Source organism: Physeter macrocephalus, chromosome 4 (assembly GCF_002837175.3).
Source record: "Physeter macrocephalus isolate SW-GA chromosome 4, ASM283717v5, whole genome shotgun sequence".
Lineage (NCBI taxonomy): Eukaryota > Metazoa > Chordata > Mammalia > Artiodactyla > Physeteridae > Physeter > Physeter macrocephalus.
The window spans coordinates 10129633-10154421 of NC_041217.1; positions in this window are offsets into that span (position 1 = coordinate 10129633).

Genomic DNA, 24789 nt, shown 5'->3' on the forward strand with positions numbered 1-24789 from the left:
GATGAAAATCAGCAGCTATCCAGCACAGCTCCATCACGTGTATGGTGGTGATTGCATCCATGAAATATAGGGACTCCCGAAGTTGAACACTCAGTTGATCCCCAGCGGTTCCCGAGGAGCTAAATGGTCTAGGAGAGGGATGATCTCCAGAACCCGATAGGGGACTGAAGATAGGGGAGGCCACCTCCTCCTGCCTTTGGGATATGCCACAGGGCTCAGAATTGGCTGAATCTATAGCAAAGAGGGTTCAGTAGCCATGGTGAACTTGTAGGGTATTGCTTCCATGATCCAAAGCACAATGGGTAACTGGGTATGGAGGGGTTGTGGTCTCTGAGCCTGTGAGCTCCTCTTATTCTATGAGAGCTCATTATGTGGCCAGCAATTGCCATTCTACTGGGGTGTAATGCGGGGCTAATGAGGGAAGTTTCTTGCATAAGAAATTCTTGGGCAGCTTGTGACTGTGATGTGGATGTCCAGAGTCTCCAAGAGACATGACATCAAGTTGTTATGCCTCTGGAGTGAAGGAGTCTCTGAAGGGTACTAGTGGTATGGTTTGTCACATTGCAATTTGGATAAATTCTAGAACCATATGTTGGAGGGGGCCCCATTCAAGGTGGGCCAATCTGCAAATAACAGTGTAAGTGCAAACCGTATTGCCTCCAGAAGCCAGAAAGACCTAAAATTTGGGGGCTTGTTTTAATATCATGGGTGCTGAGTTGATCAGTAGCTATTTATTGACACTGTCAGCGTGGAGCAGCTCTCACTACCAAATAAGTTTCAGAAATTTAACCGAGGTGGAGAGCATTGCATTATACGTGGGACAATCACCCATCCCCTTTGTAGAGCTCCTTTGTATGTGTTTGTCCTGAATCAGTGTGTGCCAAATGAATGTCCTTGGAGGAGGATGTCATTAATGTAATGCAATGCCTGTGCTTCTGGAGAAAACTGAATGCACTGAAGATTCTGCTTGCAAAGGTTGTATGCAGTGCAGAGGCTATTGAGATACCCCATGGGTAAAGGGATGTTGTGCCCCTTTGGAGGTCAAAGAATCTGAGGCTGAGAGGCTGTCAAAATAGACATGCAATAAAACATGTAAGCCAAATTTATAATAGAAAAATATTTACTAGTTGCTGATTGAGTAATTTCAATAATATTGCATATGAGACCTTAATAGATAGAAGGACAATATTAAGATTTCAGTTAATCCACCACGAGGGAGGCACACCACTGATTATTTCCAAGTGTAGAAAAGAGGCCAAATTGTATTGTTAAGTGGAGAAGTAGTGGAGCGGTAATCACTCCTTTTCAATCTAGGCCTGGTGTGTTAAGATTTGAACCTTGAAATCTCTGTTTCAATCTTGAAAGCCCTGTTAGGCCATATTCACTATTTTCATTTAAGGAACGGTCCTTGCGTTCCATTTTTGTCATGCCAGTTTGGAAGTGCCAAAAACTTAATTTAATTTTACTTTATTACTTACTGGATCAAAGTGTTCTTACTCACTATGGGATATTTAAGGGCAATGGGTGGTATTACCATGGGGAATTTAGGCAAGTTCAGATGAGGCATACTTGTCTTCTATTTTATGTATTGTAAGTCCCCTAAGATTCTAGGCAATACCTTGTTAACATTTAGTCGGGTCCCCATGTATAACTAACTCCATCTCCAGTACTGATTAAGTCCCTGAGGTTTGCCAGTTGATGAACTTCAGCAGACCGTAGATGTTAAATCAACCTATGTTGTAGAGGCACAAAACCATTTATTGTTTTGTTGTATAAATTCCTGTAATTATCTAGATTTCCAATTGGATCATATTGTGGACCTCTGTTTCATTGCTTGCTTTTTTCTTTTGTTTTTTCCTCCTGTATCCAAGATTCATTCTGTATATCTCCTCCTCCCCCACCCCCTTCCTCCCTCCCTCCCTCCCTCCCTCCCTTCCTTCCTCCCTTCCTTCCATTCTATCTTCCTTTCTTTCTTTCCTACTTCCCTTTCCTTCCTTCCTTCTTTTTTATTTTTATTTACTTCACTGGATATATTTCAGGGTGGAGGAAACTCTATCATGCTTTTATTTATAAATTTCCTTCATGGTGTTAAAGAAGCAGCAGGGTCCAAGTGGAGTCATTTGCCCCCCACTACAACTAACCAAGACTTAATTGGTTTCAACCCCTCCTAGAAATGTGACCTTTAATACAGTCAATCTGAAATTTCCAATCAACACTAGTGAGGGATCTGCATGATAGAGACCCCTGCAGATCCCTTATCCCCAAAGAAAAGGCTGGACCTGAAACAATCCTTTCTTCCTTTCTCTTTTTTTTTTTTTTTTTTTCTTTTTTGCTAATACCTTCTTGCTCCACCCTCCTGCCTATAAGAACTTCCCAGTCTGTACCACTCTGTATCCTTCCAGTTGCCTGATGGGATGCTGCCTGATTTACAGGTCTTTGAATAAAGTCAATTAGATCTTCAAATTTACTTCAGCTTTGTATTTTCTAACGGTGGAAATGGTTACTTTATAGAATTTAAGGACTGCAAGCTCTAGTTTAGATCATCCCCTTCGTTGTCACGCGGGGGTGCTCTGGATGGTTTTCCTGTCACAGAGAAAATCAGGATCTTCGTTGCAACAGAGGCATTGCAGCAGCTGCAGCAGCGATATTTACGGATCCTGGTGAGCAGTCTGCTCTTAGGAGTGTGGACCTCAGCACGTTACGTAATGACCGCTGTATCATCCTTTTTCTTTTTTGCTAATACCTTCTTGCTCCACCCTCCTGCCTATAAGAACTTCCCAGTCTGTACCACTCTGTATCCTTCCAGTTGCCTGATGGGATGCTGCCTGATTTACAGGTCTTTGAATAAAGTCAATTAGATCTTCAAATTTACTTCAGCTTTGTATTTTCTAACGGTGGAAATGGTTACTTTATAGAATTTAAGGACTGCAAGCTCTAGTTTAGATCATCCCCTTCGTTGTCACGCAGGGGTGCTCTGGATGGTTTTCCTGTCACAGAGAAAATCAGGATCTTCGTTGCAACAGAGGCATTGCAGCAGCTGCAGCAGCGATATTTACGGATCCTGGTGAGCAGTCTGCTCTTAGGAGTGTGGACCTCAGCACGTTACGTAATGACCGCTGTATCATCCTCTTCTCTCTCTCCCCCTCCTCCCTCTCTTTTGACTTCTCTTTCATAAGTGACCACTCAATGGATCTGTGTCTCCCACAGGGAGTCTTTCCTCTCAGTGTGACATAGATCAGGGTCAATGCTTGTTTGAGACACACACCCATGGGATCACAGGATATAATTTTTTTTTTCCTGAGCCTACTGTCAGTCACAGGTTCATTTTAAGACACAGAGATTGGTCTGGGCTAAGACACACGACCCAGGGCCGCTTTAAGGAGGGCTCTGATCTCATACTCCTGTCCCTAAATGCCAAACATAGACATTTCTGACTTAGGTCAGCTAACTCTATAGCAGAGGCTGAGGAGGACTCACCAATGCAGGGCAAGGGGCACAGCTGGAAGGTCAAGCTAGTCAGCAGGCTGTAACTCCCAGGTGCAGGCTTGCCTTCAGGCATCAGAGCCAGTTAGCAAGTCAAAGCAAGAAAATAAAGACCCCAGGTGGGGGGTAGTGACCATTGCCCAGTCATCCTGCTTATCCACCAACTGTTGGGACTACCCTGCAGAGTCAGGATGAATCTTACTAAAAATTTGGCTTAGATGTTGCAATAGATGATGCCGCATACGTGCTAAGAGGGTATGAAGTGTTTATCACTTACAATATTGAGGTTTGTCTGGAGAGCATGGTGTATCTCTCAGGCAAGTCTGAAATGCCTTGAGAAAGGAGGGAAAGGAGACTGGCTTGGGGATTTTATTGTGGTTAGAGGATGGGGCTGGGCTCACGTGGGTTGAGTTCCTGCCAGCGCAAAGGGAGGGAGCATCCTTCCTACCAGCTTTCCCGGATTTGGCACTCAGGGAGAAGAGGGAAAAGTGAGGCTTGAAAGCTGTCAGCGGTCAAATATCAAAAATGGAGTGAGACTGCACATTACAGTTCTGTGGTAATCAGGGAAGCAGCCAGGGACAGAAGGTGGAGTCAACTTGGATTTGGCAAAGAGATTATTTAAGAGCCTTGTTACAGAGGTGCTAACGGAATTAATGAAACAAATAAGGAATGCTTAGGCGTGCAAATTTCAGGCTTCGGTGCAGTCCTTGCCACCCCAAGTTTGAAGGAGTCTGGTAGTCACGGGAGTAAATGGGAAGGGGCCACCCAGAAGGGGCTGTGGTCATGGAGAGACAGCCGCAGCTGGGGCAGTAAGGCTGCAGAGGAAAAAACTACGTCTGTCTTTCTCTCCTATTACTTTTTGCCTGCTACGGGTTAAACTCAGCCAGAAGCCAGAGGGAAAGGAAGCCCATGCCATGCAGTCGATAAAGTCAGCTTCCCCAGGAAACAAAAAGGGTAAGAGAAGGGGAGATAACTGTTATGAGACTATAAATGGAAAAATAACCAAAAGGGTAAATATTTTTAAAATACAAAACCAGCTGTCATACTATCCTTTACTCTTTCAAGAGTGGCCTGTAAGAGTTCTCTTTTATCTTAATGTTTATATATTCATGGCTACTTGGGGGCTCTCCATTCAGTTCCCTTGTTCTAGTTATCTTGTTGGCAATTTCACACAACGTTAAATTCTCTAATTTTGACTATGTCTTTTTACACGAGATGGCAGTTCACCCTTCTTGGTCTTCAAGTGTGTCAGGTCTGTTCTTGAACTTTTGTACTTTTATATACAGTTTATAATAACTGTGTCAAGTTTCCAAACACAAAAACAAAGAAGTAAAAAAGGAGAATAAATAGCTGGTGGAAATTTGAATGGAGTCATATGGATTTTTGATCAATTTAGGGAATTTACATACTTATAATTTTTAGTCTTCTGAACCATGAACACTGCACATTTCTTCTTTTATGTTTTCTTCAATAATATCCTTAAAAACTACTGTTTTTCTCTTTTCAAGATTTTAGCATTTTTGTTGGATTTAGTCAAGGTGCTTTATATTTTTTAGATGAACTATAAATGTTATCTTTTTTTTTTTTTTTTTTTTTTTTTGTGGTATGCGGGCCTCCCTCTGTTGTGGCCTCTCCCGTTGCGGAGCACAGGCTCCGGACGCGCAGGCTCAGCGGCCATGGCTCACGGGCCCAGCCGCTCCGCGGCATGTGGGATCCTCCCAGACCGGGGCGCGAACCCGGTTCCCCTGCATCGGCAGGCGGACGCGCAACCACTGCGCCACCAGGGAAGCCCAAATGTTATCTTTTTAAAATTCTAATTTTGAAATCTCTGTGGTTGCTATATAGAAATAGTTTATTTCTACATATTGATTTTACAATTAGCAGCTTTGCAAAGCCCATATATTTTATTTATTTACAGATTTTATGTAGACCATAGAAAGTTATCAAGCATGAATAACTATATATTTTTCTCAATACTTACTTTTTTTTATAACTTGTCCTATTATGCTAGCTAAGAGCTGCAGTAATTTTATTCTTTTTCTTATACAGACTACTTACCGTTAAGAGTCCTGTTTGTTATTTTTATCAGGTAGTAAATATATTTTATTAAATGATATGTCTAATTGTAGAGTTCATGTTAAAATAAACTTTCTATATGTGCTTGAAAAGTATCTGTACCTAGATACTTTTTTGGGGCGCCACGCGGTGCAGCATGCAGGATCTTAGTTCCCCGACCAGGGATGGAACCTGGGCCTCCTGCAGGGGGAGTGCAGAGTCTTAACCACTGGACCGCCAGGGAAGTCCTGTACCTTGATAATTTTGATGCAGTCTTGTAAGCATGACCCTCACACAAAGCTTACTGATTGTATTGCTTAAATCTATATATTTACTTATTATTTTTTAATCTATTATTTATTGAAAGACGTGTTAAAATTTCTTGCCACGATTGTGGCTTTATCTTTTTCACCTAATTTTCTGTCATTTGTTGTGTTACACATATTTTAAGGTCGTATTAGTAAGTGCACACACATTTCTAGTGTTTCTATTGTTGGGGAGGGGGAAATTTCCCCCTCTACCCCTCTTGAGTTCTTGTGTCTGGACTAATAAGAAAATTGACACAAGACAGATTAACTGGAGAAAAAGAAACAAATTTTAATTCATATGCCTGGAGATCTTGACGCCGAAAGCTCAGCCTCTCTGTATACCGGTGCTGAATCGAATCTTGGAGACAGAGTTTTGGGTGAAGTAGAAAAGAATAGCTTTATTGCTTTGCCAGGCAAAGGGGGACACAGTGGACTAATGCCCTCAAGACTGTGTGTCCCAACCTGGGAGGATTTGATGAGTTTTATAGCAGTAGTTCAAGGGCGGGGTTGCTGGCAAGATGAGGGTGTGTGCCGGGTCTCAGGTGGTCGGGTCTCCGAATCTTGATGAGCTTCTCGGCTCCCTTTAATCTCGCCTCAGGTGGTTTTGTGGCTGCTCCTCCCTTGATTAGCAACTGTTCAAATCTGCCCTTTGGAACTCAGAGAAGGTCCTGGAGGCTGGAGTCTTGCCTACAAGAAACAGGGGGACAGAAAGGTTTCTGTGAATCCCCACAGGGTCCCGCTCAGTTCAGTCTCATAGAAATGGGACCGAAGAAGTGGCCAAAGAAGGCAGCTTTTACACTTTTTAGACAAAGAAAGAATACATTTGTGAGGAATTGACAGGATAAAGAAACTCAGCTCTCACAGGTACTCAGTGAAGAATCTAAAGAGAGTTTGGACTGGGGTTGTGAATTAAGCAAACCTTGTAACTTCTTTATATAGGCTTCTCAGCCCTGAATTCTGTCTCTAGTGATAAGATAACAGTGTCCATCTCCCTTCAGATGTAGGGAGTGCACCTTTCACATGAGAGATTTATTTCCTGCTCTCAGGGAGACAGGAAGAGTCAGACTGCCCCTCTTGCACTGGCCATTTCTTAGTAACTTTAATTCAAAATAATATGCCATGGAGACACATTTTGGGGGTGGCCTACCCTGGACCCCAACACCATCTGAGTGATAATTTGACTTTTTATCCTTATGTAATGACCCTCTTTTCCTTTAAGTTCTTTCTTTGTTCTCATCTTGAGTCTTCATTCTTTGCTTGGGGATTCTATTACCTTGCTAAATTAATTTTGCTTTCATTATTAATTTACAATTTAGGCAGACTATGTGACTGCATGATATTTGTTTATGATAACATATGTGTGGTTTTAGAGAACTCATCCACTGTTAGATTTATTATTTAAACCAGTACAGAAATTTCTACCTGTTACTGAAAATGTCACAAATTTGGAGTGGAGTGAGTGTGTGTGTGTGTGTGTATTTGTGTATTCCTAGTTAGGGCTTTTAAAAGCTATATATTGATTTATATTGCTGTTGTAAAAATTTTGTGAGATGCAGTTATGAATACAAAAGGACTCTACTGTGTTTTCCTGAAATATTTCTGGAAATACAAATTTGTTTTAACGATTGAAGTGGTAAATAGATTTATTGAATTGCTAAATAGAAAAGTCATATTCTTTCAGGACTGTAGTTGCCAGTGTTATGTTCAATCAATATTTTTGCCTATTATGGTGAAACAGTCTTGTACAGTATTTGTGCAACATCTGCACTTAGTTCAAGATTTTTGTCTTATGCTGTTTTCAAGCACTGAGCCATTAAACGAAAGAGACAGGATGAAGAAGTTTTCAAATCAAGTGAAAAATGTAAGGAACATCTCTGTCAGTATAAGATAAGATTTTTACAAGAAAAGAATAAACACAATAGAGAGAAAGAGTTGATTTTTCAACAGATGAACAAATCTAGTAAACATAACAATAAAATTATAGCCCAACTACCTCTTTCTCTGTATGACTTTAAACGTAGGTGATTTGACAAGCATCACATTACAGCATGACACTGCAGGAAACTATCACTCTGTCTTAAGTTTGAGGTTATTCGTGATTTGAAAAAAATGTAGCTACATTTACAAAAATAAAGACATTATTTTCTGAAATAATTTTTAATAGGCTGAAAAATTTATTTCTCATAATTTTTAAACAGCTTAGTATAAGTATGTGTGGTTGGAGGCAATGGTCACATTCTATTTACTTTCTCACACACACACACACACACACACAAAAATTATTTGAGGTATAGCCCTAACTCAGAAAGGAAGGTATTGCACTGTATTTGCTATCTCATTCCATTCAGAAAATCTCTATCCTTAGGAAGATACTTGCTGTCTCATCTCTTGAGATTTCAGTACCTTTTTGTAAATTTTTATGTCTCATATAATACTATTTCAGGTTATTGTGAATCCCACTAGTTTGACCAAAATAGCTAAAAAAAAATTTTTTTTAAACATCTTTATTGGAGTATAATTGCTTTACAATGGGTTAGTTTCTGCTTTATAACAAAGTGAATCAGCTATATGTATACATATATCCCCATATCTTCTCTCTCTTGCATCTAAAAAAAAGGTTCAAAATAGCTAAAGTTTTAAGGTAGTAAGTACAGGCAGTAGCTTTGTACTTTATATTTTTTAAATGAGCTATCATCACAAAATAATTCAAAAATTAAAAATATTGAATGCAGTTCTTTGTGCATACACACCTATATTCTTTGACCATCTAAATATATAAATAAATTTGTAAACCTTAGCTGTGTCCATTTCATCTTTTTGTACGTGGAAACTGAATCATTTTCATAACAAATTCATTTATAAGTTTTTTTTCTTTTGTTACAAAGCATGACAAAATATATACAATTACTTTACTCATTTTTACAATTACTTAGGTATGATTTTATTAGTTATATAAGAGGGAAGTCAGTGAGAAACATTTTTAAAAACATTGAATAAGCTGTATATAATTCAGTACATAAGATAGCAAATGTCTAATCTCTCTCTCCTGAACAAGGTACTAATTCTGGAAAATTGCATCTGTCTATATTTTATATGATGAAGAAGGAAAATCAGGCATGTTAATGTTAACAGGGGAAGGAGAGAGCTTTAACACGTGGATAACTTTATATCCAATTTCCCAAAGGAGAAACTACTTTTTCCTCTATTCCATAGCGAGTATCAGATAATTTACCTGGGCTTGAATCAGCTTGAAAGGGTACTATTTATGAGGCAGCATGCCCTAGGAACATGGATCTCACAGAGGTGATCTGTGTTGGAGTGTGCTGTCTGAAGACAAGCTCCCGGGGAGTGAATCTCTGGAACTGAGAAAATTCAAGTCCAGGATTCCCTGTTGGGGAACTTTCTGAAGAATCTACACGAGTTCCCCCACTGCCAGCATCTGCCACACAGAATATACAAAACCAGATTATAGGAAAATGTGACCTGGAGGAAGAATATGTCCTAAATCCTCTATCAACCGTCTCCAATTGCTCCCACCCAGGAGCCATGCTACTAAATGGGAGAGGAAGTAAAGCTGAAGAGTGAGTAGAAATTGACATGGTACCCCACCCACTGTAGGTTTCCTGCCCTGTGTCAGGCCTGAGTTGTAAGACACAAATATGTAGGTTGGATAAAGTCTTGATTTTTTTTTCATGAATTTATTTATTTATTTTTGGCGGCATTGGGTCTTTGTTGCTGTGCGTGGGCTTTCTCTAGTTGCGGTGAGCAGGGGCTTCTCATTGCAGTGGCTTCTCTTGTTGTGGAGCACAGCTCTAGGCACGTGGGCTTCAGTAGTTGTGGCATGCAGGCTCCGTAGTTGCGGCTCGTGGGCTCTAGAGTGCAGGCTCGGTACTTGTGGTGCATGGGCTTAGTTGCTCTGTGGCATGTGGGATCTTCCTGGACCAGGGCTCGAACCTGTGTCCCCTGCATTGGCAGGCGGATTCTCAACCACTGCCCCAAAAAATCAAGTCCAAAGTCTTGATTTTTAAAAAATATTTATAGCAGCCTTATTCTTCGTAGCCCCAAGCTGGAAACAACCTAGATGCCCTTCTGCAGGTGAGTAACTAAACAAACAATGGTACATCCATACCGTGGAATACTGCTCAGCAATAAGAAGAAACAGATGATTCATACACACAACAATGTGGATAGATCTCAAGGACAAGAGAGAAAAAAGAGAGAAAAAAATTCATCTCAAAAGGCTACATACTTACGATTCCATTTATATAACATTCTTGGAATTAAAAAAAATATGTAGAAATAAAGAACAGACTAGTCCTTGCCAGGGGCTAAAGAGGCAATGGGAGTGGGAGTAACTCTAAAAGGTCAGCTGGCATACTTAAAAAGAGTATGGAAAGAACTTCCATCAAATCTAAGAGCAGAATTGCTAATGTTTAACAATCTGAGGGATCCTTGTGGTGATAGAAATGTTCTGTGTATTTATTACATTATAGCAATATCCGTGTCTTCATTTTGCTGTATGTTACCTTGGGGGAAACTGGGTAGAGATACATGGGATCTTTCTGAATTATTTCTTAGGCAAGTGAATTTACAATTATCTCAAAAGTTTAATCAAAAATGTTTTTCATATAACCAGGATAGTATACCTTTAAATTTTCTGTTGTATGTATGTACATGTTTAAAGAGACTATTTTTAGAGCAGTTTTTGGTTCATAGCAAAATTGAGTGGAAAATACAGAGTTCCTGTATACCCCTGTCCCCACACATGCATGACTTCCCCTTTTATCAACATCTCCCACCATGTTTATTATAGTTGATGAACCTACGTTGACACATCGTAATTGCACAAAGTCCATAGTTTACATTAGGGTTCACTCTTGGTGTTACATACTCTATGGGTATGGACAAATGAATTGATACAATGACGTGTATCCACCATTGTAGTAGACATCTCACTGCCCTAATAATCCTTTGTGTTCTGTCAATTCATCCCACCCTCCCCATTAAACCCTGGTCTGATCCTTTTACTGTCTTCATAGTTTTGCCTTTCTCAGAATGTTAGATATATATTACTAAGTGAAAGAAACCAGTCTGAAAGTTCTACGTACTGTATGGTTTCAACTATATAACATTCTCTTCCATGGCTTTTAATGACTTTATAGCTCATTTCTTCTTACTGCTGAATAATATTTCATTGTCTGGATGTACTAGAGTTTATTCATCCATTCATTTACCAAAGAACATCCTGGCTGCTTCCAAGCCTTGGCAATTATGAATAAGGCTGCTATAAACATGTGGATTTGGTTTTTTGTGTGGACATATGATGTCAGTTCATTTGGGCAAATACCAAGAAAGATGATTGCTGTATTATATGGTGAGGGCATGTTTTCTTTTATAAGAAACTGTCAAAGCGTCTTACAAAGTGGCTGTACCATTTTGCATTCTCACCAGCAATGAGATTCTCACCAGCAATGAATGAGAGTTCCTGTTGCATCACATCTTTGCCAGCATTTGGTGTTATCAATAAGGCTTGAGTTTTTATTAAGCTGGACATGAATATTTAACACTTGAAAAATAAGAATGCTTATTAATATTTGAAGGTTACTTGAAAAGTCATGGTATCATCCCAAAATGTCAAAAAAAAAAAAAGGGTAAAAAAGCAAGATCCAGTGAAGGAAAATGAAATAAAATTTGTTCATTTATTGTGCTGGTTTTTTTTTTCTCACATTGTTCACATCAAGATTAACCCCTTTTAATGTCCTAAGGAAGTACCTGTTAGCCATGAGAAAGATGTCTGGATTCATGTTACTATGTGCTAGAGGATGAGGCAATGAGAAGTTTAGTTGTAAACCAAAAGGGACAGGTGAGTGAAAGGGCGAGTGTCTGACGTGATTCCTGTACCAATGTTGAAATGTCCAGGCACATTTTCTGTCACATTTCTAGTTGTAATAGGAGTATGTTCCAAATGTTCTTAAAAAGAAGTACTGGACTATGCTTGCACTGTGATCCTATTTTAACTGAGACACTCTGCACACTCAAAGAGAAACTTCTAACAAGGTGACAAATGTAGTCTGGACTCCAGAAACCAGGAAAAATAGGAACAACGAACAAATGACCAAAAAAAGAAAAAAAAAAAAAAAAAACAACGATTATGACTACCAGTTGATTTCTCTCCTTAAAAATTATTTTATTGTGGTTCATTTACAAAGGCAGTAGAAGGATGTATACTGACCCCCAGCCTGAACATATACTCGGGATTAATTACATACACTTTACGAGAAGAATATAAATAATGTAAACTACAGTGCAAAGTGCATAGTTTGTTACAAATTCTCCCGAAGGTTTTGATGAAACCGTTAGCCAAGACTAGCTAGAGTGCCGTCTATCTTGACCATGTAAGATAATCATTTTCTTTTCACATGCTAGTTACAGGGCATTCACTGCTGTTGAATTGGCAGAATTTGCTTCTGAGCCCTAATAGTCTAAGTCCATGCTCTTTCAATTAAAGTTGCTTAAAAAAAAAAAAAATCAGAGTTAGCTACTTACAAGGATTATATTAATGGAATATCTAATTGTTAAGAGTTATCTTTACAAAATATCACTTACCTTTATGTGGCTCTGAATGTTTTCTAATGAGCAGCTTTTGGTTCTGTGTTTATGAATTCTCCCATTCTCTCTTCTGTCATAACTTGTGCCCTTTGGACTTGGAACATTCTTGTTAGCGCAGAAATCTACTCTAGTATCTTAACTCTTAAATAATCCTCACTTTGCCTTATGTTACTCTCCAGCTATTGTCCTTTTTTTCCTGCTGTTCTTCTAAGCAAATTATTCAAATGAGTTTTGTATGCCCACAGTCTGCATGTTCTCACTCATCATTCTCTCTTTATATAATATTACAATTTAGCTTCAGTGCCCATAACTCTGCAGTCTCTTCCTGTCAAGTCTTCACCACTACATATTGCCAAATGCAGTGTTCTATTATTTGTCCTTACCATAATGTCTCAACAGCATTTAACAAATTTAACCCTTTCTTCTTCCTTTTTTAATATTTATTTTATTGAAGTATAGTTGATTTACAATGTTAATTTCTGCGGTACAGCAAAGTGATTCAGTTATACATGTGTATACATTCTTTTTTGTATTCTTTTCCATTATGGTTTCTCCCAGAATATTGAATATAGTTCCCTGTGCTATACAATAAGACCTTGTTGTTTATCTTTTCTCTGTATAATAGTTGGCATCTGCTAATCTCAAACTCCCAATCCATCCCTCCACCACCACCCCCCGTGGCAACCACAAGTCTGTTTTCTGTCTCTGAGTCTGTTTCTGTTTCGTAGATAAGTTCATTTGTGTCATATTTTATTGAACATATAAGTTATGTTATATGATATTCATCTTTCTCTTTCTCACTTCACTTAGTATGATAATCTCTAGGTCCATCCATGTTGCTGCAAATGGCATTATTTCATTCTTCTTTTATGGCTGAGTGATATTCCACTGTATATGTGTACCACATCTTCTTTATCCATTCATCTGTTGATGGACCTTTCTCCTTTCTTAAAAGCATATTATGTTTCGTTTTGTTGTGTTTGTGATGCTACTCTTTCCTACTTAATTCTTAATTCTGTTTCCTTTGCTGACTCTTCCTCTGGGCTGATTCCTTGGCCTCCATCTTCTCATTTATGTCCATTCTCTTACTCTACTTCAGAGGAGACCTTGTCCAGTCTCAAAGCTTTCAGTTCCAGGTACCTATTGATAAGTCTCACACAGCCATCTTCAGTGCCGACCACTCCTCAGAGCTCTATCTTTTTTCCATTGGCCTACTGAGCATTTTCTGTGTTCAAGGATGTACATGTAAATGTAACATGGCTAACACAGAATATTCATTCCCCTCAGACTGCTCCTAATCCTTTTTCTCCCCAACCTGTTCTGTTCTCAGCAAGCAATACTATTTATTGCTGAAGTCAAAATACAGATATACCAGTGCTTAAAAGATTTTTCCCCGTTAAAAAGTATTATATACATATATATATTTATATATATGCAGTGTGTGTTTTTATGTAAAGATCCAATAGTTATATTTGCAGAATAAATGTTTTTGTTTACAAATTGATGGAATTTGCTGCTTAGGAAGTTATGCTTATTTCCATGTGAATTGCAAAATCATCTTTTAGGTAATTTAACCTTTATATAGACTGATTTTTCAGGGTTTTTATGAGTCCAGAAAAATTTAAATAGAAGTGCTATGCATTATTGTTTTTGATGCTTTTAAAATTCTTTTTTTAATCTCCTCCATGCATTTAAAACTTTTTTTATCTCATTCATGAATATCAGGTATATCACCCTCATTGATAAATTGATACATTGATAAATTTCTCACTTTTCCTATTGCATTAACTAGCTAGTAAGGTTTTCAATAATCTTTTTGAGTTATCCTATTACAAGCCAGGCATAATTTTTTTTCTTTTAGTTATACTAAAAGCATGTTGATCTGCCTTTTAAAGGCAAACAGCATTTTTCTGAAATGGTTTAATTGCTCTTTTATTTTGTCTTTTAATTGCCACATATTTATGTGTTATCCTGGAATTCTGTTATCAAGGCCTCTCCTGTTCTCCCTCTTATTCAACACAGAATCACACACTAATGCCTTTTCCCCGCATCTTTAGACTCAAGTTCGTGACTCACTGTTACCTCACACAATTCTAATTAAGACAAAGGCTGGACTTAATGCCAGCTTCCTTTTTCCTGGTTAGACAACTAATTCCTAGAGCTTGATTTTTTTTTCCTCCTAATCAGATGTAATTCCTCAGAATTGAGAAATACTCTAATACATATTTTAGTGTATAAAAAGAGACTTATTAGAGCCAAGAAATTCTGTTACACAGTGATGAATTAGAGTGCATTTCCACTGTTGTATTAAACAGGTCTTAATTGGTGTTCAGGCAGAAGAAACCAGTTGAAATTCTGAGAGTGCTTTCCTTTTAATAATGAACAGTAGAGCCGCAGGCAGTGCTTAAAAATACACGTAAATGATAGGAAAATTTAACAGCTTGGTGTGCCAAACACAATCGCGTGGACTGATGTTCTGAGGTAGCTGCTGTGAACAGAATCATTCCTCATTAAAAGCTGCAGGTAGAACACAAGTATTTATAAAGTGTTATGAGAATGTTGGCACAAATGATAACTCAAAATCAGTTGCTTCCAAATGCAAAAAAAAATAAACAGTAAAATAAACATGCTTACTCTGTTGATGCTGGTACTATTAAAAATATCATTTCAAAATGAATGACAATTACGGTAATTCTTCAGAATGAGTATGTATATACACAAATTGTAGGTCATTTCATTTCACTATTTTGAAAAAGATTAATTGCCCCAACATCCTAACACTTAGGTATACACGTAGTATGGAATGACACAGTATTGAATAAATCATTGATTGATATTAGAGCTAATGAATTGCAACATCAAACAAAACAACCAACACACAAATAAACCAAAAAATAAAAATAAACAAAACCCAAAACAACAAAAAAAGTGTTATTTGGAGAAGGCTCTACAAAAAAGAAAGAAAGGAATAAAAAGTCACTCTTAAAAGTGGATAACAAATATTGGAACATTTCTGTAATGTATGAAACCATATGTGAGAAGCTGAACTTTGCAAAATTTATATGTAATGAATAGCATCTAACCAAGTTTCTTGAAATTGTTTCAACTGTTACAGTGAAGTTACTTAACCATTTTGAAAATTCTTGTAACTTTCTAGAAAGTGGTAACCATCTTCGCAGTGCAATTATGTTAGAAGAGGTGTTAGAAGAGGTTTTCTTTGAACAAGAATATTCCAGGGATGCAAATCTGTTTTCCCCTTTTGACAGTACTTTCTCGTTCTCCTCACTTTCAGGTCCTTCCCACTCTCCTTCACCTCCTACTCAACTTTGTCAAATTTGTCCTCCCTTCCTCTTGACTTCTGGTTTGTGCTTGCTTCCAACCGGTTCCAGGTTCTTCTAAAGTACTAGTTTACACATTTCCAGAGGATGAATTTATGTAACTATCTCTAAATGCTTTTTTTGATGTCCGCATTTTACTGGAAATAATTTTACTTTAGTTCTAATCTGGATTTTTTGAACTATTGTTCAGTTGTTCAGTTCCAAGTGGTTCACGTTCCATATAGTTTGTGTGTATGAAAATATCCTGATTATAATTATTAACTAATAACTGTCTACTCTTATTGAAAACTTGAAATGCAAAGTAGAAATTAATAATGGTGACTGGACTTAAAATTCATAAAATATGTCTGTATCCTTTGAGGTGATTTGGTTTTTGAAGCTTTGAGAGAGCTGCGGGTGAACTGAAAAAGTGTTCTCAAAAATTGTTTTTATTTTTTAATAGCGTAGAGAAAGTCTGATTCAATATAACATTTTTCTCCTTTAGTATGGGCCCCAGAAGAAAACTGCATTTTATATTATTTATTCACACATTCATTTTTTCATTCAGCAATTATTTATTTGATTAGGAAACTGTCATGATACTGACGGTTATATAGAAAGAAGGCCAGGCAGAAGAAACAACTATCATATTCCTTTTTTCTCTTTATCTTAAAATTTTTTTTAACCCTACTGAAAATTTGAAAGAAAAATGTAATGAACATCCATGAAATGTTTCGCATTTGGTTAGTTTCACTGTGATGGTGGTGGTGGCATCTCTTCTTTTTCTTCTTCCTTCTGCCTCTTCCTTTCTTGTTCTTTTTCTTTTCCTCTTTCTTTCTTTCTCTGTCAGTCCCTCTCTCATCTTTCTACCAGGATCTAATCATCAAGGTAATTTACTGCCTTTGGTTGTTAAATCTGTTCATCTAGAATGGTTCCCTGCCCATTTTTGTTTGTTTCTTTTTCATGACTTTGATGTTTTGGAAGAGTCTAAATTTTCCTTTAGAATACTTCAGTTTTTAGATTTGCCTGATAGTTTCTTCAGTATTAAAATCAAGTTGGTAAGGGTACTATGTAAATAATGGTGTTTTCATGTGTGTGTATGAGTGTTTTACTTTTCCTACTTGCATTTCAGTTTCATCACATTTCTATGGGCCTATGCAAGTTCACTGATGCTTTCCCTCCTGCAAGGCCTTTTACGTGGGGATCTGTGTTAATCTAGTCACACGTTTTTCTGGGTTTGAAGTCATAGCTCTGGCTATGGTCAGTGCCTAAGAGGCTTCCAATCCCCTTAGTTACACCTTGGGTTTACAGGATGGGCTAATTTTTCAGGAGTTTGTCTCAGAGTCTGATCCCTGTTGGCTTGGAGTCTTCCCACTTGGCTTTTGGTCTTCTGTTTGTACTGCTTCCTAGGAGACTGTGTCTTTGGCAGCCCTTCCAGTGGTGTTCCACTCTCGTCTTCCTTGATGCTTCCTAGTGTGGTGGTGTTGGCAGGTGGGGGCTGCTCTGATAAAACCTTAGTCTTTGGCCAGCACTGTGAGCCTGGTGTCACGGGCATGGCCTTCACAACACTCTGCTTCTCCTCCAGGTAGAATGCTGACCCTTCCCTCAGAGGAAGGGGTTCCACTCCTCTCGAAGGACAGTGCTTGCTCGCTTGATTGATGATTGACTTGAAGTTATTTTCTCTACCAGATGCAGTGAGTTTCTATGAGAGCTCTTAAGGCACAGTGTTTATTGTCCTTCCGCCTTCAGAGTAGGGCTTTTGTTCTATAGAGGGAATCGTAGAAATAGGGCTGGAAGGATTTGGGCAGTGGCTTGCTGGCCCTCTCCTCCAGCCAGCACCATGGGAAAGCATTTTCAGAAAGCTCTGTGGTTTGCAATGCAAGCACCTAGTAGAGTTCCTGTAGGAGAATCCTGCCAGGGAGTGTGAAACGTCCCTCCTATGGCCCCCGAGGCTTTATCCTCTTACACTAGCCCATAATGGACCTTTGGCCATTCTCACCAGGTTTTACGGCGGCGGCGTTCTGTGATGTCTTTCTTTTACAGGTAAGTAAACGCCCTCCGTCCTGTTTCTACTTGCACGTGAATGCCTCCCTACATATTTTGGGTCAGTTGTTTACCCTGCAACCTCAGTTCTCCAATGAGTTTGAGAGAAGTTGTTTTTAGTTTTTCCAGGTTTTTTTCTGGTTATAAATGTGGGAACAGCACCCTTTCCTGCATGCTATATCTCCAAGCCAGAATTAAAATGTTTAAAGAACCATTCTCCTGTAGCATAAAATGTGCTCATCATATAACATCTGGAGCATAGCAAGGGCTCAATAATTATAAATTCCTTTTCTGTTTACTGAATTTGGAAGGATTCTGCCCATTTAAAGCTATTATTTCCAAGAGTGATAACATTTTAGGATTTCCCACAATAACATATTGACAAATATCCTTCATCAAGACGTTAATTGGTAACTTGTGGCAGGGAGGAGGAGACAGAGGCGTAATATTTCATTATTAAATAATTTGAAAAAACATTGGTTAAGCAAATTAAATAATTAAATGGGTTTATTTAATAAAATCATTCTCAGAGCTATTATGCATTATTATCTCATGGATGGAGGTGGAATAGACACACAAATCATGTGTATTTATCTTAGAACATCTACTAATAGTTTCTAAAAATACCTAAAAATTAAAAAAAAATCTGCCTGTAATCCATTATCAATTATATACACCAGTGAGATTGAAGGAATTGACTATCTGAGACAGAATTTTGTTAAATGGCAGCAAGAGAATTGTATGAAAGTATCAGGCATTACATATATAATTAAAAAATTAGGAAATACTAATGATTTTGAGAAGCATCACCCACTGCAGGAGTGTTCATACAGAAGAGAGTTCTTCCTGAAATTTCTAAAATGTTTTTAGAAATATGCATATTTTTATATGCAGAAGAATCTAATGATTAGAATTGGAGTGAAGACTTCGTAATATATATACTTTAATTTCTCTTTGAATATCTTTTTGTTTAATCATTTACTATTTGTATTTGCTATGGGCTCTTCTTGCTTTACCGTTGGCTCAGAATATTTCCACTGAAAATCAATTTCATTCTATTTCCACATTAGAACAAGATCTGCAATTTCTACACCCCTTTTCCCCTACACAGTTGCATTTAAGGAGTGAATGATACATCATGTTCCCTAACACACAGCCTTGTTTGGGCTTTTAGCAAATCAGAGACTCATTATTAAGCTTAACAACCATTGAGCTTGAAAGTTAGAGGTGCACAATGGGTACCCTTTGTCACTCTATGAATTAGGTTCATGACATAACTTATATCTCTGGAGGCTGTTTTGAACAAAGTAATTCTAACAATTCGATGAGTCTGAACTCTTTCCTGAATCAGAGTTGTCTTTTCTCTCTCCTGAGGTTTTCTGAGTCAAATGCAAATAGAGAACATGAGTATCCCCTCTTCCCTAATCAGAAGTGTCACCTCACGTCTAATCCAGGCAATAGTCTCCTGCAGTGTTTTAGTTCTCTACATAAGATAATGAGGGCTGCAATTTCTAATGAAGAAGGGGAAACAGAAGCATTTTTAATAGATATAGCTTTGAAAACTTAATATACTAAGGTTTTTGTGAGTTGAAACTCTAGTCAACCAAAGAAATTCAGTTTCAATTGAGTTGGAGTTTAATGTTAATAACCATATTACCACTGAACATGAATATCATTACTATTAACACAATAAACTTCAGTATACTTTTCGTTAATGGTATTCATTCCTACTCCTTGTTCAAAGTATGGGAATGTACTCAAAAGCGTTTCTTATAATAGAAAAAAATGTTCAGAGAAGGAACATTGATTGGTGAACTCAATTCTGTAGCTCGTCAGTTGAGGTAAACATCTTGTAAGGAAAAGCATCCACTGATATTGGCATGGCTCTTGGATGGAAATGGAGATAAGAGTTCCAAACTTGCCAGTGAATTTTGAGTAGAACAACTTTATGGGATGTAATCCTAGTTTTTTCTCAGTTGTGTAAACTTTGCAAAGATAAATGATGTTGGTGATCCCCACTTTCCTCATCTGGTTAAGGGAATTGTGTGAATACCTGATTCCGAATATTTTCACAAGTATTTGTTAACTGATTTATGCTGGGAGCCATTTCTTTTGTTCTGGACCATTATTTTGTTTTTCAATTATTGTTTTAACTATATTACTATTCCCAGTCATCTAATTCCCTTCCTTCCTGTAAGCTAAGTTCTCCCTTTTGAATCTATTCTTTATTAATAAGTTCTCTTTTTGTCTTGCCTTGGCATTTTTCCCCCAGTTTTACTGATGTACAGCACTGTGTTAAAGTGTACAGTATACTTGTATACTTATTCGGTTTTCATTTATCATGAAGTGATTATCACAAGTTTAGTGAACATCCAACATATCATATAGATTATAAAATTAAAGAAATAGGAAAAAGTGTTTTCTTGTGATGAGAACTCTTAGGATTTACTTTCAACATTCATATATAACATACAGCGGTGTTAATTATATTTATCATGTTGTGCATTACATCCCTAGTGCTTACTTATAACTGGAATTTTGTACATTTTGACTGCCTTCATTCAATTTGCCCTCCCCTGACCCCCCACCCCATTGAAAAGAGATCTGATCTCTTTTCAATGAGTTTGTCCGTCTGCTTTTGAAGTATAATTAACCTACAGCACTACGTTAATTCCTGTTACACAACATAATGATTCGATATTTGTATAGATTTTAAACTGATCACCAGGATGTTAAGATACATCGCCATACAAAGATATTACATAGTTATTGACTATATTTCCCACGCTGTCCATTTCATACCCGTGACTCATTTATTCTGCAAGTTTGTGCCCTTTAGTCTCCCACACCAGTTTCTTTCCTCTTCCTTTCCTCTCTGTCAACCACCTATTTGTTCTCTGTATTATTATTTTTTTTTTAGTTTATATTGGAGTATAGTTGATTTACAATGTTATGTTAGTTTCAGGTGTACAGCAAAATGATTCAGTTGTTCTCTGTATTTATAACTCTGTTTCTGTTTTGTTATGTTTGTTCATTTGTTTTGTTTCCTTAGATTTCACATATAAGTGAAATCATACAGTATTTGTCCTTCACTGTCTAAGTCCTCTTTTCATCTTGCCTTTGCAGGTTACATTTTTATTGTCCAGTCAAATAAAACCATGTTTGTCATTTCCATCTCATCAATAGGGAGAATTCTAGAGTCACAGTAAATAGCTTGGAGAGCACTCAGTGTTTTTGGGAAATCCTTCGCAAATCTCCAATGATTGAAGTTTGTTCTCTAAAGAATGTTCCAGGAGCCCTGGTTCTGCCCTTCATCCATTTCCCCAACCTCCATTTTCTCTCCAGAGTGTTACTATCTGACTTCTGTTAATACCACCATAATAAAACAAGTATTAACTCAAAAATGATAAAAATTACAATTTAAATGGTTAATTTTCTTTCTCATCTTACTCAAGTTCAATGAAATACATGCTTGTATCATTTAAAAAATTGCAGAGCAACATTTATTTGTCATAAGTTTCTATGTCACCTTGGTGGCAATTCTTGTGTACGGTCAACACGAACTTACATTTACGTGCATTTGTTCCAGTCCAGGCTCTCTCGGATTTAAGGGGTTTTGTTGGTTTGACTTGTTCCCATTGTGAAAGCAGAGAGAAGGAATGAAGGAAGCAAGGCTTCTTGAGGGCTGGACACAGAATTGCATGGTGATGTTTTCCCTTCATTCTCTTAGTCAAAGTCAAGTCATAGACCTAGCCCAGGTTCCAGGAGTGGGGGCAAAATCCACCCTAGATGGGAAGAGCTGTGAAAATTATATTGAAAAAGGCTGTAAATAAAGTGTTACGCACCCTTCTGTGCCTCCTGCCGACTGTTGTTTGGTGTAAGCCAACGGAATGAGACCGAGTTGGGTTCAGAAGCAAAGGAGAACTTTATTCTTGGATCAGAGAGTGGATTGGTGTGAGGTCACCTCTAGAGCACATGCTCTCTGGACAGGCTGTGGGCGGGTTTCTCGCGGGGCGGGTGCAGCTGCGCTGCTCACAGCTCAGATCAGGGTGCCGGGTGCAGCGTCTCTGCGCACGGCCTGCCATCGCCATCTTGGATGGAGTGTCGTGAGCAGCCTCTGCACACGGCCCTGAGCTGAGGTCCCGGAGCAGCCATTTCGCACCAGGAGCTCTGGTGCTTGAAGCGCCGGGTTGCCAGGCCTCTGCACATTCCCCCCTGTGAGCAATTGAAACCAGACGAAGCACAGAGGAACAGAAAAGGGTTAGACTTTCTTTTATTACCCAGATTCTATTTTTATTTCCCGGGAATTGTTAACAGGCTTTGCTGGTGACAAAAGGGGTATGCAATCGCAGACATTTTTTAATAATCTACCACAGTGACACAGTTGTCTGTGCTTTATGGAGCTCTCTTTCCTTGGATTTGAAGGCATCATTACCCCATTTCCTTTTTGAAACTCTAGGACGTTTCTCCTTTACGGGCTCCTCTTAACTTGCTCACTTTTAAGCAAAGACTGTTTTGTCAGCTCTTGGATAATATGTTTATGGTCGGGCTAATCTCTCATGCTTATGGGTTGGGAAGACTGTGATACCTTTGTTGTAAATAAAAGGAAGCAGAAAATTAGATTTTATCATTTCACGATCTTCCCCTGCTTTACAATTACTGATTACCTTTAGTTACTCTTGTCAGAAACCTGTGAGTCATCTTGAAAACCTCCCTCTAACACATCCTCTATATCCAATCAATCCAAATCATTAATCCTACCAATTCTACACCTGTGTTTTTGACACTCTGCTGGTACCCAATTCTTCCAAGATATCATTATCAATTCCCTGTATTACTGTAAACTAAGTGCATGCTAGCTGGTCTTTGATCATTCACGTTTATCGCAATCCCAAACCACAGTGAACCAGAGATTCCAGATAAATCTTGTCATCATGCTCTACTAAAATGCTCTTCAGTGACTTGTCATTACCTTTAGAGTATAAAAAACAGACAAAATACCCCACCAAACTTGAGCAAACACTATATGATGTGACTGCTATGCAATTCTGAAACTTTTTTTTTTAGTACTTTTGCATTTTCTACAAATTTCAATCATACTCACCATATTGTAGTTCCTGAAAAAAAAAATTTTTTTTCCTCAGAAGGATTTTGCATTCATTCACTGTTCCTTCACCCTCACTTGCAAACCAATTTAGATTTCATAAACACACACACACACACAAACACACACACCTTTCTACAAAATGTTTTCTGGCATTGCATTTATAATTTGTCTCTCTTTCTGATTCTTTTTAAATTCTTTGCATGTCATGTTCATCTCTGACTCTCCAGTGTTTGGCACAATCCCTGGCATATATTAGATACTAAATTAACTTGATTGTTATTGAATAGAAGTATTAGACAATGATCTCTTAAAAATAATTTTAAATATAATTTGCTAATTGCCCCAGAAGGTAAGCAGGGTTTTTTTTTGGGGGTCACTGTCTGGTTTCTCTGTATTTCTTGGACTGAATTGCCAGGGCCTTGTAACAGTGGCAGTCAACGTTTAAATTTTAGCCTTGAAGACCTAGAGAAATAGAATACCCTACTTTCTGGTATAATGTTGAAAGAACTTGTCTTTTAATACAGTCTTTACATCCACTTTTATTTCAGAAGGCCTTTGGGCATGGCTTATTACGTTTCTTTATAGTTTTAGAGTGATCTTAATACTGTAAAATTTAATTCAGTTTTACCTTCCATAAAACTCCAAGTTGATGTCATAAGATAGAAATGTCTTTTGAGTTATTAGGAATATTTTACTTGTTGCTTGTGATATTACTGTAGAAAAACTAAGGAATGAGAGTCTATATCCAGATTTCAAATCCTTCAAGAAATTTTAGGAAACTTGTTACCTTCCACTGCTCTACCAGCAAGTGTGTTTTAATTTGGATTTTATATAACTTTAATTGGGGACATCTATAATCTGAAAGGTGTTACAGATGTTTCAAGCTTGCTTCAGTTATTCTCCTCATCTATCTCTTAAACAATAAAGGCCAAGCAACCCTTCTTAAGGCACGATTGCATTAAATTGAAATCATCTCTTGTTTACTATGTATATCTTAAAATAACAAACTTGAAATCAGATGCAGGTTAATACAAAGGGCCACAGTCAGCTGTGCCACAGAAGTGTCTTAAAAATATTTTTTTAAATGTCTGGTGTTAGGCTAAATGTTCCATAGCCAGTTGAGCTCAGCTAGCCATGACTGAGATTGAGGAATGAAGATGGAAAGCAGGTCAGTTCACCTAAGACAATGATTAAAATGAGTTTATAGTGTTTAACCAGCATGGACCCTTATCTTTTTAAATGTCCAGAGAAATCAAATGATATTAGGAATGAGTAAACGTATGATGTATGCTAAAATAAATTGGTTGATTTTATTTTATTTTGTAGATTAAATAATCATATTTATATAAATGTGTGTGTGTGTCTGTGTGTGTGTATGTATTATCTCCATGAAGAGTAATTACATTATCTAGTCATATGGAGCTACATTTGCTTAAATTTTTTTTTTTTTTTTTTTTGTGATACGCGGGCCTCTCACTGCCGCGGCCTCTCCCGCCGCGGAGCACAGGCTCCGGACGCAGAGGCCCAGCGGCCACGGCTCACGGGCCCAGCCGCTCCGCGGCATGTGGGATCCTCCCAGACCGGGGCACGAACCTGTGTCCCCTGCATCGGCAGGCAGACTCTCAACCACTGCGCCATCAGGCGGCACGCGGGATCCTCCCAGACCGGGGCATGAACCCGCGCCCCCCGCATCGGCAGGCGGACCCCCAACCACTGCCACCAGGGAAGCCCTGCTTAAATTTTTTGATAATATTTCTTTTTTTTGGTACGTGGGCCTCATGACTGTTGTGGCCTCTCCCGTTGCGGAGCACAGGCTCCGGACGCACAGGCCCAGCGGCCATGACTCACGGGCCCAGCTGCTCCGTGG